We start from the raw sequence: 20777 nt of genomic DNA on the forward strand, positions 1-20777 counted from the left end.
TTGTAATATATTTTTGAATGGTATAATCTAAAAACTTTACTCACCACTCATTACAGAGTCTTCTTGATGAATCGACAAATAAAAGAACCTCAAAATATAATGATAAAAACTTGAAATACTTAATAGAATACAATGGTGGTGAATATAGAGGAAGATGACAAAAATAGTTACGCAATGCTCTTATAATGATAAAAAATCTAAGTGAGAATGAAAATAAGTTAAGAACACAAAAGAGTATCTTTACCATTTCTCAGAATCCATAAAAGTACAAATAGAAAGCATAGAAAAGAACAAATAGAAAGCACTAAAATGTAAGAAGTAAAAACTTTACATGTTCAAATCAATCTGTTTAAAATAAATGTATGTTTTTTTTATCAACAATAAAATAAATAAATAAATAGGAATCACTTCAGGGGTGATCCAATCCTTATACATAAATATCTGACAATAATTCTTATTAGAATGTTTCCCTACCAGTTTGTCAAATGGGCTACCAAACTAACACTATCCAACATCACATAATCAACCTCATAAAATCCAAAGGATTTAAAACCCAACTAGAATACGGGAAATAAGAAAAACGAGATTTTGCATGAATCCAAGACCATACCTTAACTTGCATCGAAGCGAACACCTCAGACACATTTTCCACTCCACTATTAAAGATGACCGAGTTCCTAATATTCCAAATTTTGCTCACAATGCCAATCCAAATTGAACCCAAAATGTCATTAACCGAAACAGAAGTCTGACTCATCCTGAATTGTGCATAATTTGACTTAGGGTCCTTGTGAAAAACAAACGACACTCCAAGCCACTCAAAGCACAAACACCAGATACGCCAAACAAACCTGCAAACAAAGAACAAGTGACATGACAACTCCTCCTCCTCCCCGCACAAACAACACAAGGAATTTTCCACCACCACTCCACGCCTTACCAAATTAACCCTTGAGGCAATCCTATTCTCCACCACCCTCCAAGCAGTGAACAAAGCAGAAGGCAAGGCTTTACACCTCCACAACTTACTGTGCTCAGGAGAAAATTCCCCTCCTCTACCTTGCCTTACCTAAACATAGGTAGAGTTGATTGAAATAAATGTATGCTATATTATGCCTTTTAATTTACTACGTATATCTTGTTAGAGTTAAACAGTGTCTAAGTTCAAGAGGGGAGGGGTGAATTGAGCTTATCAAATTTTCGCAAAAGAAACTGATTTACAATGTAACAGAGATGAAAAGAACATATAGATTTTAAATGAAACAGATTGTTTTTCCAAATGACTTTAGCACAAACAGAACTTGATCAACAAGGTTTAGATCAACCAACAAGAATAGCAGAAACAAATTGATTAACTTTTACAGCTTACAAAGTTGCAGATTATATCACAAGATTAATCAATTTTACTTAACACAAAGCATCTAGGAGAATGAACGAATGCCACAATTCAGTCAAGGAAAACAATTCACACTTTAGCCATATTACAGATTCACACAGCAGCTTGATTTATGTTTAGAAGATTGATTAACAAGCTAGAATGGCAGATTTTATCAGGTCCAGAGTTAACAGATTTAGATTCAAAAGAACAGATTCCTTTCTTGACAGATTATGTGAAAAACTTATAAATAAGTGCAGGGATGGGAAGAGAAACACAAGAGAATTTTTATACTGATTCACTCATCAAGAGCTACGTCCAGTTCACCTTACTCCAAGGTGGAATCCACTAAAACAGATACAATCAATTACAACATACACAGCAGTTTTTGAACCCTACAAGAACTTCAACAAACAAGGCTGAAAAACACTATTTCAGCACACCTTGCACTCCAAGAAATCTTATCAAGAGTGACTAACACTTACACCTATTACAAGAACGAATAAGGGAAAGATTACACCTGAAATTGTGTTGCAAGAACATAAACTAGTTGTTCTATTTGCTCCAAGACAGTACCAACACCTTCATCCAACACAAGGTTCTTCAAGAACAAACACACATCTATTTTTCTATTGAAAAACCTTTGCAAAACCTTTTCAATTCTCTTTCTCACACAAGAAATGTTTTATCTCCGTTCAAACTGTGATTTCTCAGCACACTTTTATGTGAGCAGAGCATTTTATTTTATAGAGAACAGTTTCTAACCACTTTTCAAAAAACAGTTTCAGAGCAGTTTTAAAAACAACAGATTGATTCTAAAAACAACAGGTTAAATGTTAACAAAACTGCCAGCTCAGCTTAACTGAAATAACAGACTGAGCTTTACCTTTGGTGCCCTAACTGAATTTCGAAAAGTCTTTCAACAGAGCAAAAATAAACCTATTGTTTCTCAAGTAAACCAGATTTATTTTTGTACTGAATCAAACTTTTAAGAAAACTTTAAAAAACTTTTCCAAAACCATTTAACCTCATTATGTGCTTGATCTTACTACCTTGATTTGGCATCTAGGATGGGTCATGTAGCAAAAAGCAACCTTGAATACACACAAACCTAAAGTACAAGATCATCTAAGACACATTGCAACCTTCAAAGCATCTAGCTAAAAACTACATGATCAGACTAATTTTTGCATGAGAATTTGCAAACATGTTTAGGACAACCAAATGAAGTTAATGGAGTTGTTTTGTCTAGGCTGCTATCCAACTCTACTATCTAAAAATTTATTTTACTATCAGATTCAATCATCACCAACTACTATGCTTATATTTTTTTTCTTTTTCTTTGATGTTAACAATGATGCTTTATACTTAATGAATAACGAATGCCACAAATATGATAGACTATGAGGAGGGGATTCCAAGAGTATTTGATATTCCATGTTTCTGGGTAAAAGAATTTCTGAATCCACTAGAAGCCCTGATATGTTCTTGTAGCAGATAACAACCAATGAAAAAGATCAATTGCTAATCCAACCCAGTTATTCCTTAATTTGTGAGAAAGACTTCACCCCGAGCAAATTCAACAATTGACAAATGCTATTTACTCACTAAACAATAATTATAAAAGTGACACGTTTATAAACGCTGCATGTTTAAATACTTAAGATTTGTGTCTACTTAAGATTTTTTAAAATATTTTATATATTTTTATTTACTAAAATAAAGTACCGGGTCAAACGGTGACCCTATGAACATTGACTAGTGTTCGTGCTAGGGAGATGGGACCTAGAGAACTATTGAAGTCTTCTTCGTCTTCCTTCGGTCGGGCAGGTGACTGGGTGATGAGCTGGGATTCTTCTCGTCCTCCTGCTTATCCTTCGGCGCTCGGGACTCGGTCGTCGGGGGAACACCGGATGGTGGGGGTACCTGCGAAGGCACTCCGACGCTCAAGTCAGTAAAGCGGGTGGTTAGCTCTCAGGTAGGTGAACAGTAATAATGACATACCTTACTCCTTGGAATGCGTGCTATTTATATTATTCTAATGGGCCTACCTTGTTGGGCCCGTTTATCGAGGTGGATACCGCTTAGGGTTGCATTACCTAATTCTTGATGATGGATTAGCTTTACTGATCTCGGTTTGAGCGTTGTAATGGGGTTCGGCCATCGGCCAAATTCTCACGGTGAGGGTAGGCCATCGGCCAAATAAATGTGGTCTTCGACAGTCTCAGTTAAGTCTTCGAAGGTCTTGGCCACTCGTCTGTCGGCCAAGTATGCAAAGGTCTCGGCCACTCGTCTGTCGGCCAAGTATACAAAGGTTTCAGCCACTCGTTTGTCGGCCAAGTATGCAAAGGTCTCAGCCACTCGTCTGTCGGCCAAGTATGCAAAGGTATCGGCCACTCATCTGTCGGCCAAGTATACAAAGATCTTGACTTCTCAGTCTCTCGGTCAGGCTTGACTGGGCGTCGGGCAGGCAGGTGGGTCCCGGCCTCGCCCAGTACCGGTACACTTGCCCCCCAGGCTCAAGGGCAGATGTTTTAGATATGTCCGATGAGTCTTTGATGATGGGAGTCGGTTGGGCTCCCTTGGTCGTGCGGTTGTTTCGTTTTTCGAGGTGTGATTTGACTAAGCGGCGTGACATGACCTCAGACGGCGCGACGTGACGCGCATTGATGAGGGGGTTTTTTGGGCGGGGGAATTTGTGAACCGTTAGATCGCTTAGATCTAACGGTTGAGATTGATGCGACGTTTCGAATTCCGAGGCCCATGGGCCCTATATATAGGGGTCCACCACAGCGTCGCGTTCTTATAACTTTTATTGGAGCGAACTGATAGCCGAGTGATCCTTCGTCCATAGCTCTGATAGCCGAGTGATCCTTCGTCCATACTTCATTTCCCAAAAAGGTTAGTCATGTCGAGCCGGTCTCGGCCTACATCCTCTTCATCTGGTCGAACATCTTCTCCCTCCGCCTGTCCAATGTGTTCCGCTGGCCGTTCGATTTCTCCTATCGAACAATCTTCCTCTTCATCTTCTTCTTCTTCTTCTTCTTCTTCCACCGGCTCCCAGTCCGTTGGGTTGGCCGAGGGGTCGTCCCAGGTGGAAGTTGTGAGGGAGGATGATCCGGCGGTTGCGTGTGACCGGTCGGACTCTCCTCCCTCGGCCATACCGCTAATGGATTTTAGCTGGGTGGATCCTAACGTGGTTGAGAAATCTTCCACATATAGTACTGCGGAGTGCGTGACCGAGTTCTTTGTTAAGAACCCAGTTTTGAAGCCGGGCGGCCACTCTAGTTATTTCGATGTTGTTCCTTGTGGGCCAACTGAGAGAGTGTGTATGGGGCGACCGGGAGATGGTCCCCCTTTCTTTTATATGTACACTTGTTTCTTTTCTGACCTCAACGTGTCTTTGCCTTTTGACACGTTTACGATGGGCGTTCTTCGAGCGCTCAACGTGGCGCCTACCCAGGTTCATCCAAATACCTGGGCGTCCCTTCAGGCCTTCCGCCTGTTGTGCGACGTAATGCGCCTTCATCCTTCTCCCTCTTGTTTTCTTTGTCACTACGCCTCTCACCCTGCCAAGAAGGCTTCATGGCATTCACTGGTTGGGCGGACGGGTAGCGTTTTGTTCGACCTATTTGCCGGCTCCTACAAAAGATTTAAGGAGCGTTTCGTTAAAGTCATCATTCGGTCGGAGGCGACAGCCATATTTTTTGACGAGTCCGGTAGATCGAGGTTCCCTCTCTACTGGACTCGCAAGCCCTGCGACTTCAAAGAATGGCCGAGGCCGACAGAGGGTGCCGATGAGATGGAAATTCTTTCGCTCTTTGACGCCCTCCCGAGGAGGCTCCCATGTCGGACGCTGGTCAAGGCTTATGCCAAGCTTGGGCGTTGGGCGGCCGTTCGGGGTATGGGTTTTTGTTTTGGAGTTTAGTCGGTCCGTTGGTCGTCATCTTTCATCGTTCGGCCTTTATTAACTTGTGTTTTCTTTTTGCAGAGACCATGGTGAACGAGCGGCCAAGTGCTGTTGGTGTGCTTGATAAACACCGACAGAAAGCGGCCGAGCGCAAGGGTCGCCGCAGCTTGGAGGTGATGCCTCTGGTCAGTAAGGTGGCGGCCTCAACCAGGGAGCGGGCTGGTCCTTCCCAGAAGTCCAAAAAGAGGCCGAGGGAGGGTAGTAACGTGGCAACTACCGTCCGATCGCCCGGCTCGATGCCGATCCCGCCTCCTCCTCGTCGAGAGGCGGCCGAAGTGGCGCAGCTCTCTCCGCGCTCCCGCCCGGGCTCATCTGGGCCGACCCCCTTCGACCTCTTGGGGCGCGGCCATCAGTTCACACGAAGGGTTCGTGTGGCGCTCCCCGACGAGTCTCGGGAGTCTCTATAAGGTGTCGCCCCGACAGAGCTCTTCAGGAGTGGCCTCGAGCTCGTGTGCCGCTCGGTTGTGCTTTTCCAGCACGGTCTCCAGGGGCAAGACTGACACGTGGAGACCGTGTCACATTTGGAGCACCAACTCTCGGAGGCCACCCAATCCTTGGATCAATCTCTGGCTGCTAACGTTGACTTGACAACCAAGATTGCCAAGGAGTCGGCCGACAGGAAGCTGGCTCAGAATGAGGCTGCCGAGGCCAAGCGGCAGCTTGAGGCTGAAAAGAGGAGGGCGGCTGCTGAGGTCGCCCAGTTGAAGGAATGGGCTGACAGAAAGCTTGCTGAGTCGGCCACTGAGGTACTTGCCCTCCAAACTGCCAAGGCCAAAGTCGAAGCTGAACTCGACGAAAATTACGACGAGGCCGAGGAGTTACTGAAGCAGTGCTTTGAAAGAGCCGTGCGTCAAGCGCACGTGCTATATGGAGGGTCGCCGGCTGCTGGGGAGTTCGACCTTGATTGTGAAGTCTATGAGGGTCGGATCATGCCGAGTGCTGAAGTGGCGGCCTTGACTGCTCGAGGGGTTGAACCGGCCGGGACCGAAGGAGGGGAGGCTGATGTTCAAGGTAGGGAGGCTGAGGCCGAGGAGGGTGAGTGCGTTGAGGTGCAGGACTAGGCTTATACCTTTGGGCCGGGGCGTGGCCTTCTTATTTCAAGGTAGTTTCTTTCTTTATCATTTTGTATCAATAATTGACAAGTTAAACAATCGATCTCCCACTGGTTCGGGCGATCGGCCATAAACACGATTGTGTGAATTCGAACAAGTAAAATCTGGCGGTCGGCCATTAGTTGCGAGTGTTAAACCCGAGCAAGTAAAATGTGGGCGATCGGCCATTAACTGCGAATATTGTATTCGAGCGCGGAAAATATGGGCGATCGGCCATTAGTTGCGAATTTTAAACCCGAGCAAGTAAAATGTGGGCGATCGGCCATTAATTGCGAGTGTTAAACTCGAGCAAGTAAAATGTGGGCGATCGGCCATTAATTGCGAGTGTTAAACTCGAGCAAGTAAAATGTGGGCGATCGGCCATTAGTTGCGAGTGTTAAACTCGAGCAAGTAAAATGTGGGCGATCGGCCATTAATTGCGAATATTGTATTCGAGCGCGGAAAATATGGGCGATCGGCCATTAGTTGCGAGTGTTAAACTCGAGCAAGTAAAATTTGGGCGATCGGCCATTAATTGCGAATATTGCATTCGAGCGCGTAAAATATGGGCGATCGGCCATTAGTTGCGAGTGTTAAACTCGAGCAAGTAAAATTTGGGCGATCGGCCATTAATTGCGAATATTGTATTCGAGCGCGGAAAATATGGGCGATCGGCCATTAGTTGCAAATGTTAAACCCGAGCAAGTAAAATGTGGGCGATCGGCCATTAATTGCGAATATTGTATTCGAGCGCGTAAAATATGGGCGATCGGCCATTAGTTGCGAGTGTTAAACTCGAGCAAGTAAAATGTGGGCGATCGGCCATTAGTTGCGAGTGTTAAACTCGAGCAAGTAAAATTTGGGCGATCGGCCATTAATTGCGAATATTGCATTCAAGCGCGTAAAATATAGGCGATCGGCCATTAGTTGCGAGTGTTAAACTCGAGCAAGTAAAATGTGGGCGATCGGCCATTAATTGCGACCCTTAAACTTTGAGCGGCCAACACTTGCGATGTTAATCGAGCGAGTGGGCGATCAGTTGGCCGGCACTCGCGATGTTAATCGAGCGAGTGGGCGATCAGTTGGCCGGCACTCGCGATGTTAATCGAGCGAGTGGGCGATCGGTATGCCGGCACTTGCGATGTTAGTCGGGCAAGTGGGCAGTCGGCAGGCCGGCACTTGCGATGTTAATCGAGCAAGTGGGCAGTCGGTGGGCCGGCACTCGCGATGTTAATCGAGCAAGTGGGCAGTCGGTAGGCCGGCACTTGCGATGTTAATCGAGCAAGTGGGCAGTCGGCCGGTACTCTCGGTAGAATATTTCCAACACTTTTGATGAAAACGCCTCGTTAAAACCTCCCTGATTGGGTGAGGAAAGAGTGCGTGATTTTATTGATTTTAGCTGTAATAGAATTTGAGGTGCGTGGCATTCCACGTCCTCGGTACAATTTTTCCTGAAAGCCATTCTAGATGATAGGCTCCTCCTTGTGCGACTTCTCAGACTCGGAAAGGCCCCTCCCAGTTGGATGAGAACTTCCCTTCGTTTTTTCTTGCATCGCTGCGCATTCTCCAGGCAAGATCGCCCTTCTGGAAACCTCTAGGCTGGACTTTGGTGTTGTACCGTCTGGACGCCCGGGCTTTGCAGGCAGCCTCCCGAATCTTGCTTTTGTCACGAAGCTCACTTACCAGGTCGAGGTTGACCGCTATGCTTTCCTCGTTTAGGGTGAGATCGAACATCTGCCGTTGTATGGTGGGCTCGGCCACCTCTACCAGGATCATGGCCTCGGTTCCGTATGTCAGGCTGTAGGGCGTTTCCTGTGTGGTAGTTTGGGGAGTGCACCTGTACGCCCAAAGTACCTCGATTAGTTCCTCAGTCCATCGTCCTTTTGCCTTGCCCAGCCGCTTCTTCAGCTCGTTGAGTATGACCTTGTTGGCGGCCTCGGCCTGCCCATTTGTTTGTGGGTGTTCTACCGAGGCCGTGATGGACTTGATGCCCAGGTCGTCATAGAAGGACTGTAGGCCTCGGTCGATGAACTGTCGGCCATTGTCAGTCACTATTGTGTGTGGGACGCCGAATCGGCAGACAATGCTCCTCCATACGAAGTTTTGTACATTCTTCGCTGAGATGGAGGCGAGAGGGTCGGCCTCGATCCATTTTGTGAAGTAGTCGACTCCCACCAGGAGGAATTTGGTCTGCCCTTTCCCTGGAGAGAATGGACCGATAATGTCCATCCCCCACATGACGAACGGCCATGGGGAGATGATGCTGTGCAGTTCTTCCGGCCTGGTATGGAGGAGGGGGCCGAATTCTTGGCACTTGGCACATTTCTTTACGTATTCGGCACAGTCGCCCTGTACGGTCGGCCTGTAGTAGCCGGCTCTCAAGACCTTGGCGGCCATAGTCCTCGCCCCGGCGTGATTTCCGCAGACTCCTTCATGGATCTCGGCCAGGATGTACTCGGCCCTTTTGCTGGTTATGCATTTTAGCAGGGGGGTTGAGTAGCCTCTCCGATACAAATCTTCGTTGATCAAGGTGTACCGGGCGCATTGTTGCTTCATCGCCTTCTCTTGGTCGGCCGAGCACGTGCCGTCCGTCAGGAATCGGATGACGGGTGTCATCCAACTGTCGGCCTCAGCCTCTTCTTCTTCTACAGCTAGACACTCGGCCTCGGCCTCCGTCACACTTGGGTGTCTTAGCCATATTTGTATGACCGACCTCTGATGGCTCTTCTTTTTGGTGACCGAGAGCTTGGACAGGATGTCGGCCCTCTTGTTGTCCTCCCTCGGTATGTGTTGCAAGGGTGCTTTGCTGAAGCGGGCGATACTGTTTTTGGCCGCGTGGTAGTATCGCTGCAGCAAAGGTTCTTTAACCTCAAAGTCTCCATTGACTTGGCCGACCATTACCTGGGAGTCGCTTTTGCATGTAACCTCGCGCGCTCCCATGTCGTAGGCTAGGTTTAGCCCGGCCAGCAAGGCCTCGTACTCAGCCTGGTTGTTGGTCGCCTGAAATCCGAACTGGAGAGCTTGTTCTAGGAGGAGGTCGCCCGGCCCCTCCAGGACAACTCCCGCTCCACACGCTGTTTTGTTTGAGGAGCCGTCCACGTAGAGAGTCCAACCGGCCGAGAGGGTGGGCAGTGGTGTCAGCTCGGCCGAGAAGTCGGCCAAGCATTGAGATTTGATGGCGCCCCTCGGCTCATAACGTATGTCGAACTCGGAGAGTTCGACCGACCATCCTATCATCCTCCCTGCAAGGTCCGGTTTAGATAAAATTTTAAAAATAGGGTAGTCGGTTCTTACAGTTATGGAGTGATTTTGGAAGTAGGGGCGCATCCGTCTTGCCGTGAGGATGAGTGCGAGAGCCACCTTCTCTATCATCTGATATCGGGTCTCGGCCGAGTGGAGGGTTCGGCTCACAAAGTATATGGGTCGCTCCTCGCCCTCGGCTTCCTGCACTAGGGCAGCGCTGACTGCTTCTTCCGAGACTGCTAGATATACCAGGATTGGGATGTCGGGTCTCGGCTTCTGGATGACGGCCGGGGATGTGAGGAACTCCTTAAATTTTTTGAAGATTTCCTCGCATTGGTCGTCCCAGATGAATTTTTTGCCTTTTCGGAGCAACTGAACGATCGGCCTCGTCCTCTCGGCCAGACGGGGGACAAATCGAGAGAGGGCGGTCAGCCGCCCAAGGAGTTGTTGTACCTCCTTCACGGTGTTCGGGCTTCTCATGCTGAGTATAGCCTGACATTTGTCGGGGTTTGCCTCTATCCCTCGGTGGGTGAGCATGAAACCTAGGAACTTTCCTCCCTCTACCCCGAAAGTACATTTTTTGGGGTTGAGTTTCATGTTGACTCCCCTTAGAGCCTTGAAGACCTCGTCCAGATCCTTCAGATGTTGCTCGAAGGAGTCGGACTTCACGACTATGTCGTCCACATAGACTTCTACCGCCCGGCCTATCAGACCCTTGAAAATTTTGTCCATGAGACGCTGGTAGGTCGCCCTGGCGTTCTTGAGGCCGAACGGCATGACCTCGTAGTAGTAGTTGGCATCGGCCGTCATGAAGGCCGTCTTCTCCTTGTCCCGCGGGTGCATGCTTATCTGGTTATAGCCAGAGTAAGCGTCCAGGAAGCTCATAATTTTGTGGCCGGCCGCCCCATCCACCAGTCGGTCAATGTTTGGGAGGGGGTAGGTGTCCTTCGGGCATGCGCTGTTGATGTTTCTGTAGTCGACGCACATCCTCCAGTTACCGTTAGGCTTGGTAACCATGACGACGTTGGCCAGCCATGTCGTGTATCGGGCCTCCCTTAGGAATCCGGCCGACAGGAGCTTGCCGGCCTCCTCCTTCGCTGCGAGTCGTTTTTCGTCGCCCAAGTCCCTCTTCTTTTGGGAGATCGGACGGGCTTCCTTAAATATGGACAGCCGATGGGTGATGACATCCGGACTTACTCCCGGCATGTCGGCCGGCGTCCATGCGAACATGTCGACATTCTTTTTTAGCGCGGCGTGCATGACCTCGGCCTCGGCCGCCGCCAAGGCTGTCCCTACAGCCGTGCTGTGCTCTTCGTCGAGGAGGGGGACTCTCCTCAGCTCCTCTCTTGCCTCTAGTCTGTCCTCGGTTGCCCGGGGATCAAGGTCTACTAGTGCCACGGTTGGCTGGGTCTCCCTAGGCCGGTCCTTCCTGGGGGAGCGGTCCTTTCGGGAGGACTTTCTCGCCCGAAGGGGAGAGGTGTCTGCCCTTAGAGGCTCCACCCGGAGGCTCTCGGCGTAGCACTCCCGTGCTTCTTTCTGGTCCACGTGGACCGTGAGAATGTCTCTTGTCTTCGAAGGGAATTTCATTGCGAGATGAGGGGTTGATACTATGGCCATCAGCCGGTTGATGGATGGTCGGCCGAGGAGGATGTTGTAGGAGGTGTTGGCGTCGATGACCAGGTACCGGATTTTGATGGTCCTGGTGTTCTTCCCCTCTCCGAAGGTGGTGTACAAGTCGATATACCCCTTGGTACCCACCCTTTCGCCCGAGAATCCTACCACGTGGTCGTCGTATGGCATCATCTCGGCCTCGGTCATTCTCATGGCCTTGAAAGTTTTCCAGTAGAGGATATCTACCGAACTTCCTTGGTCTACGAGGGTCTTCCTTATGGTGAATCGATCTATGTCGACCGCTATCACCATCGGGTCGTCCTGCTGGCGGTAGTCTACGCCCTTGAAGTCATCGTCCGTGAATGTGATGGGTGGCATTCTCGGTCAGAACGCCACAGCGTTTACCTGATGTACTGCCCGGAGGTGCTTCTTTCGGGCGTTGTTCGTGCTTCCTCCCCCGGCGAAGCCGCCGGCTATAGTGTTGATAACCTCTCGGTTACCTCTCCTATCGGCCTCCCTGGGGGGTCGTCTCTTCGAGGGGGATCGGCCCTTGCGGGTTGTCGGTCGCCTCTGTTGTTTTGGTTTTCTCGGCCGCGCTGAGGTGATCTCGTCCGCCTGGGAGGATCCGCCCGGCCTGGTGGGTCTCGGCCATTCCTGACGAACCGGCGGAGATGCCCAGCCTGGATAAGTTCCTCTATCTTGTCCTTAAGGGCCTGACACTCGTCGGTTGAGTGTCCGGTGTTCTGGTGGTACCGACACTGCTTCCTCCGGTCGGCGTTATTTGGGCTGGCCACCTTCCTTGGGGGAGGGATCAGCTCAGTGTTAAGGGCTTCGTCCAGAATCCTTCCCCGCTCGACCGTTAGGGGTGTATACCTCGAGAAACGGATCGGTCGGTCTCGGTTTTCCCGGCGCCGGTCCGTTCTCTGTATCGGCCGAGCCTGTCGGTCTTTTTCTTCCTTCCTCTCTCCGCCGGCCTCGGCACGGGCCTGGTTGCGGAACTCTCTTAGTTCCTCCAACTGCATGTACTTAGCGGCTCTCTTTCTCAGCTCGTCCAGGCTGTCGGCCGACTGCATGCATAGGTTGTCGGCAAAGGGCCCCGGGCGCAGGGCCGTCAGCATGTGGTGCATGGCGACATCCGGACTCAGATTTCGGATGCTCATTGCCACTTTACTGAACCTATCTACGAAGGTTCTCAGCGACTCTCCCTTCTCCTGGCGGATGCCTACCAGGGCGATTGAGGTCAGATGGTGCGGCCGACTGGTCGCGAACTGTGTTTCGAACTTTGCGACGAGCGTGGCAAAGCTATCTATGGAGTTGGGTGAGAGCTTGGTGAACCAACTAAGGGTTGCACCCTTCAAGGATGTGGGGAACACTCGGCACAAGACGGCGTCGTCCGAGGTGTAGAGACTCATATGGGTGGTGTAGGCGTCCATATGCTCGTCCGGGTCGGTCGACCCGTCGTATCGGTCTCGGTTGAAACCCTTCCACTTCTTAGGAAGTGGGACTTCGATGATGTTGTTTGTAAAGGGGTGACGGCGGTTCGGGTCGGCCGTCAGGGTCGTCCGGGTGGATCTGATTAGGCACGACTCGTCGCCCGTTTCAGTCTCGCGGGGAGGGGGTCGGCATCTCGTCCCCTCGGCCACATTCGGGTTGGGGGGAGAAGTGTAGGACTTGCCGACCACGTTCGTCGGTATGACAGAGGGTCCTCCCTCCCCCAGCTTCTTTCTCATATCTTCGTTCTCCCTGCGGAGAACCTGCAGCTCTTGCTCATTTTTCTGAGCGGCCTCCTCGACCTTTCTTCGCATCTCGGCCATCTCCCTCTGGAGAGACAGCAGCAACATTGTTTGGTCGGCTTCAGTCATTCTTTCCATGCTTCTTGTCGAAACCATCTACTTTTTTCCTTCAGCTAGTTTCCCTCGGTCCCACGGTGGGCGCCAATTGTTCGTGCTAGGGAGATGGGACCTAGAGAACTATTGAAGTCTTCTTCGTCTTCCTTCGGTCGGGCAGGTGACTGGGTGATGAGCTGGGATTCTTCTCGTCCTCCTGCTTATCCTTCGGCGCTCGGGACTCGGTCGTCGGGGGAACACCGGATGGTGGGGGTACCTGCGAAGGCACTCCGACGCTCAAGTCAGTAAAGCGGGTGGTTAGCTCTCAGGTAGGTGAACAGTAATAATGACATACCTTACTCCTTGGAATGCGTGCTATTTATATTATTCTAATGGGCCTACCTTGTTGGGCCCGTTTATCGAGGTGGATACCGCTTAGGGTTGCATTACCTAATTCTTGATGATGGATTAGCTTTACTGATTTCGGTTTGAGCGTTAATTGTAATGGGGTTCGGCCATCGGCCAAATTCTCACGGTGAGGGTAGGCCATCGGCCAAATAAATGTGGTCTTCGACAGTCTCAGTTAAGTCTCCGAAGGTCTTGGCCACTCGTCTGTCGGCCAAGTATGCAAAGGTCTCGGCCACTCGTCTGTCGGCCAAGTATACAAAGGTTTCAGCCACTCGTTTGTCGGCCAAGTATGCAAAGGTTTCAGCCACTCGTCTGTCGGCCAAGTATGCAAAGGTCTCGGCCACTCGTCTGTCGGCCAAGTATACAAAGGTTTCAGCCACTCGTTTGTCGGCCAAGTATGCAAAGGTCTCAGCCACTCGTCTGTCGGCCAAGTATGCAAAGGTCTCGGCCACTCGTCTGTCGGCCAAGTATACAAAGATCTTGACTTCTCAGTCTCTCGGTCAGGCTTGACTGGGCGTCGGGCAGGCAGGTGGGTCCCGGCCTCGCCCAGTACCGGTACAACTAGTTTGTTAATAATGTTAATTTTGGCTATCATTTATGGATTTATTAACTCTTTAGTTTCTATTATCTAAAATTTACATAAAAGTTGAAAGTTTATTATTGTATAATAATAATAATAATATTAAGAAAATAATAATTATCAAATTATACGTAATTATTGTACATTATTGTACGCAATTATAATGATAAAATTCCATGATTAATGAATCTCTACATAATTAGCTTGTAATGTGGAGAGAGAAAGTCTCAATACACTTGTATATATTTGCTGTACATGATTACATGAGTAATATGAATGTAAATACATTTCTTATATTATATCAGAGCAACCGATGGTGCTCTAACCGTCTCTCCACTTTTTATCCGCTAAATAAGAGATCATGTCTGACAAAAACAACACTAGTAACAGTGATAAGACTAATTTTCTAATTTTTGCATGAGGATTTGCAAACATGTTTAGGACAACCAAGTGAAGTTAATGGAGTTGTTTTATCTAGGCTGCTATCAAACTCTACTATCTAAAAATTTAATTTACTATTAGATTCAATCATCACCAACCACTATGCTTATACTTTTTTCTTTTTCTTTGATGTTAACAATGATGCTTTATACTTAATGAATAATGAATCCACAAATAGGATAGACTTTGAGGAGGAGGATTCCAAGAGTATTTGATATTCCATGTTTATGTGTGAAAGAATTTCTGAATCCACTAGAAGCCCTGATATGTTCTTGTAGCAGGTAACCACCAATGAAAAAGATGAATTGCTAATCCAACCCAGTTATTCCTTAATTTGTGAGCAAATGTTTCGGGAGACACTGTCAAAATAACGCGTCTGATAGAAACCTGGTGCAAGACTTCATCCCGAACAAATTCAGCAATTGACAACGACTATTTACTCGCTACACAATAGTTATAAAAGTGACACGTTTATAAACGCTGCATGTTTAAATATTTAAGATTTGTGTCTACTTAAGATTTTTTTAAAATATTTTATATATTTTTATTTACTAAAATAAAGTACCGGGTCAAACGGTGACGCTATGAACATTGACTAGTTTGTTAATAATGTTAATTTTGACTATCATTTATGAATTTATTAACTTTTTAGTTTCTATTATCTAAAATAAAATTACATAAGAGTTGAAAGTTTATTATTGTACAATAATAATAATAATAATAATATTAAGAAAATAAAAATTATCAAATTATACGTAGTTATTGCACGTTATTGTACGCAGTTATATTTAATTAATCTAATAATGATAAAATCCCATGATTAATGAATTCCTACATAATTAGCTTGTAATTTGGAGAGAGAAAGTCTCAATACACTTGTATATAATTACTGTACATGATTACATTAGTGATATGAATGTAAATATATTTCTTATATTATATCAGAGCAACCGATAATGATCTAACCGTCTCTCCATTTTTATCCGCTAAATAAGAAATCATGTCTGACAAAAAAAACACTCGTAACAGTGATCAAACTAATTTTTTCCATGAGGATTTACAAACATGTATCGAACAACCAAGTGAAGTTAATGGAGTTGTTTTGTCTAGGCTGCTATCAACTCTACTATCTAAAAATTTATTTTACTATCAGATTCAATCATCACCAACTACTATGCTTATACTTGTTTTCTTTTTCTTTGATGTTAACAATGATGCTTTATATTTAATGAATAATGAATGCACAAATATGATAGACTATAAGGAGGAGGATTCCAAGAGTATTTGATATTCCGTGTTTCTGTGTGAATGAATTTCTGAATCCACCAGAAGCCTTGATATGTTCTTGTAGCAGGTAACAACCAATGAAAAAGATGAATTGCTAATCCAACCTAATTATTCCTTTATTTGTGAGCAAATACTTCGGGAGCCACTGTCAAAATAACGCGTCCGATAGAAACATGATGCAAGACTCCACTCCGAGCAAATTCAGCAATTGACAACAGCTATTTACTCGCTACACAATAATTATAAAAGTGACACGTTTATAAACGCTGCATGTTTAAATATTTTATATATTTTTATTTACTAAAATAAAGTACCGGGTCAAACGGTGACCCTATGAACATTGACTAGTTTGTTAATAATGTTAATTTTGGCTATCATTTATGGATTTATTAACCTTTTAGTTTCTATTATCTAAAATTTACATAAAAGTTGAAAGTTTACTATTGTATAATAATAATAATATTAAGAAAATAATAATTATCAAATTATACGTAATTATTGTACATTATTGTCGCAATTATATTCAATTAATCTAATAATGATAAAATTCCATGATTAATGAATCCCTACATAATTAGCTTGTGATTTGGAGAGAGAAAGTCTCAATACACTTGTATACATTTACTGTACATGATTACATGAGTGATCTGAATGTAAATACATTTCTTATATTGTATCAAAGCAACCTATGGTGCTCTAACCGTCTCTCCATTTTTATCCGCTAAATAAGAGATCATGTTTGACAAAAAAAACACTAGTAACAGTGACCAGACTAATTTTTGCATGAGGACTTGCAAACATGTTTAGGACAAACAAGTGAAGTTAATGAAGTTATTTTGTCTAGGCGGCTATCAAACTCTACTATCTAAAAATTTTATTTTACTATCAGATTCAATCTTCACCAACTACTATGCTTATACTTTTTTTCTTTTTCTTTGATGTTATACTTAATGAATAATGAATGCACAGATATGATAGACTATGAGGAGGATTCTAAGAGTATTTGATATTCCATGTTTATGTGGGAAAACATTTCTGAATCCACCAAAAGCCTTGATATGTTCTTGTAGCAGGTAACAACCAATGAAAATGATCAATTGCTAATCCAACCTAGTTATTCCTTAATTTGTGAGCAAATACTTCGAGAGCCACTGTCAAAATAACGCGTCCGATAGAAACCTGGTGCAAGACTTCACCCCGAGCAAATTCAACAATTGACAAATACTATTTACTCGTTAAACAATAATTATAAAAGTGACACGTTTATAAACGCTACATGTTTAAATATTTAAGATTTGTGTCTACTTAAGATTTTTTTAAAATATTTTATATATTTTTATTTACTAAAATAAAGTACCGGGTCAAACGGTGACCTATGAACATTGACTAGTTTGTTAATAATGTTAATTTTGGCTATCATTTATGGATTTATTAACTTTTTAGTTTCTATTATCTAAAATAAAATTATATAAAAGTTGAAAGTTTATTATTGTACAATAATAATAATAAGGAAATAATAAATATCAAATTATACGTAATTATTATATGTTATTTTACATTATTGTACGCAATTATATGCAATTAATTTCTTTTTTTTATTTTATGAGAAATGGAGATAATATTGATAGAACTAATGGTGGCTCTACTAATTTCCCATGATTTACATAATAAATTCTTTGCTGAAAGAAAGTGCGACTTTGAAAGCAAAATAGACTCGGAAGAAAATACGGGTCAAATGACGACTCTATGGACATTGACTACTTTGTCAATATTGTTAATTATGGATTTACTAACGTTTTAGTTTCTATTATCTAAAATAAAATTTCATAAAAGTTGAAAGTTTTATTGTATAATAATAATAATATTAAGAAAATAATAATTATAATTATACGTAATTTTTATACGATATTGTACATAATTATACATAATTAGCTTGTAATTTGGAGAGAGAAAGTTTCCATACACTTGTATATATTTCCTGTACACGGAGTTATGTAAATACACGCAAGGAGAATAAAGATATTTTTATTTTTCTTACCATCTTATATGGTCTATTCATTTTTATCCGCTAAATAAATGTTTATAAACGTTGCAGGTCCGTTTAAATATTTAAGATTTGTGTCTACTAAAATTTTTAAATATTTTATATTCTTTTATTTACTAAAATATTGAAGTATAAACGCAGGTATTTCTGTCGAGATCGAAAGACATGAAAATACAAGAATACAAAAATACAAGAAGTAGAAGACTGAAAATTAAAAAAGTACAAGAAGTATGTTCGTATTAGTATTAATTAGAATATTTTATGTCTAATTAATATACTTAAAATATGTGTTAACTGTGGTGTAGTTAGATACATTATTAGTTAAAGTAGTTAGTTAATGGGTATGATATATATATTTTGTGATAATACATATGTTCGTTCTCCTCCCATAAAACGGCTTTTAACATTACATTACGATGGAAGAGCCTATTTTAGAGTATTACGGGATTCTTCATGCATGATAATGATGTTGTTCTTACTCGGATAAGAATTCATATTTTTTATTTTTCTTTCTTTGTTTCTTTGAGATTTCGTATATTTTTTTCTTTTTCTTTCTTTAAGATTTTGTATACTTTTTTTACTTTCTTTCTTGGTTTTTTTGAAATTTTGTATACTTTTTTTTTCTTTGTTTATTTGTATTTCTTTGATAGATTATTTTTTTATTTTATAGGAAATGGAGATAATATTGATAGAACTAATGAGGCTCTACGCACGGGTCAAACGACGACCCTATGGATATACTAGTTTGTCAATAATGTTAATTTTGACTCTCATTTATGGATTTATTAACTTTTTAGTTTCTATTATCTAAAATAAAATTCCATAAAAGTTGAAAGTTTTTTTTTATTATAGAATAATAATAATAATAATATTAAGAAAATAATAATTATTAAATTATACACAATTATTGTACGTAATTATACATAATTAGCTTGTAATTTGGAAAGAGAAAGTCTTCATATACTTGTATATATTTTTATTTTTCTTACCATCTTACCATCTTATATAATATTCATATATGGTATCAAAGCAGTGCTCTGACAGTCTCTTCATTTGTATCCGCTAAATAAGAGATCATGTATGGGAAAAAAGGCACTAGTAAAGAGTCCGATGGAAACCTGATACAAGGCTTCACTGCTGAGCAAATTTCAACAATTGGCAAAGGCTATTTGTTCGCTAAACAATAATGGTCAAAGTGACACGTTTATAAACGTTGCAGGTCTGTTTAAATATTTAAGATTTGTGTCTACTTAAGATTTTAAATATTTTATATATTTCATATTTTTATATTTTTATTTACTAAAATATTGAAGTATAAACACAAGTATTTCTGTCGAGATCGAAAGACATGAAAATCCGAGGATGTAAGAAGTAGAAGACTGAAAATAAAAAAAGTACAAGAAGAAGTATGTTCGTATTAGTTTTTTTTTTATCGGCAAGAAAAAATAAATAAAATAAATATGAACCACTTTAGGTGTGACTCAACCCTTATACATAACCATAACACAATATGCCCTGAGAACCCCTTCTAATCAACCTAATCTTTATAAACTTAAAACAACAAACACCCTAGCCAAATGAATAAACATCGCAAAAGCTCACTTAATTGAAAACATACAAGGCACATGATCAATGCACCACTCAGAATAAGTAAAACAAGCAGAATCGGATTTAGATGTTACCCAAGACCCAACCTTTAATTGAGCCAAGGTGAACATTTTTTAATGGTCGATCACTCCACCTTGGAAAATATGTTTATTCCTATGCTTCCAAATTTCATTAATTACTACAATCCAAACGCTACTCCAAACAACGTTAACCTGGGCAAAAACATTTAACAAATTAAACTGCAAGAAGTGAGAAACTGAATCAACATGATCAACCGACGTAATCCCCATCCATGTAAAACACTGTTTCCACACAAGCCAAGCAATCCCGCATTCAAAAAATAGATGATTTGTCGACTTCACTTCCATCCTGCAAAAATTACAGAGGTTGCTATCAACCGAAACCCTACGCCGTTCCAAGTTAACTTTTGTAGCGACCGAATTAATCAACACCCTCCAAGCAGAAAATTGGGCTGAAGGCAAAGCATAAGTCTTTCAGAGGGAGACAACTAGACTATCTCCCTCGTAGGGGCCTCTTAATTTAACATAGGTAGACTTTACCGAAAACCCACTATCCTTACCTACCTTCCAAACCCGACTATCTTCAATACTCAAGACCGGGGCCTTTCCATGCACCTCTTGTAACAACTGGACTTCCTGACTATTTGCCCAATCAAACAGAGACCTCTCCTCCAGACTAACTTCCACTCCCAACTATCGTTAACCCACTCCCCGCAAGACTCTAAATTACCTTCTTTATTACCACATGAAGAATACAGTATTGGGAATTTACTTTTCAAATCTTCGTTGCCCACCCAAACATCTTTCCAGAACAAGACATCGTTCCCATTTCCCACCCTCCACTCACAACAGTTCTCAAAGGTTCTACCCCATTCCTCCATCCCCTGATAAGTGCCTAATTTCAGTAATATTTCATATTAAAATATAGGCACTTATGAGAATTTATTGCTAATTTACATATAAAATAATCCCTAATTTATGAATTTATACCTTTTTATATTTTTTATGATATTTATTTGAATAAGAGTATTTTATTTCCAAATTTGGTGTTAATTGCAGATTTATAGGGAAGATTGAAGATTTGGATTAAAGATGAATGATTTGAGTTAAAAAGATAAAGATGGAAGGTCCCAGAATGGAAAAAGATGCAAAGAAAGATTGAGCATTTTTTATGTTTTATCATTTAGCCCATTAGCGCGACACAGGAAACAACCTAACTCTATAAAACTAGGATAAATAAAGGGCAGATGCTCAACCCTAATGTGCCAGATTG

The sequence above is a fragment of the Phaseolus vulgaris genome, chromosome 2, assembly GCF_051622355.1.
Source record: "Phaseolus vulgaris cultivar YP4 chromosome 2, ASM5162235v1, whole genome shotgun sequence".
NCBI lineage: Eukaryota > Viridiplantae > Streptophyta > Magnoliopsida > Fabales > Fabaceae > Phaseolus > Phaseolus vulgaris.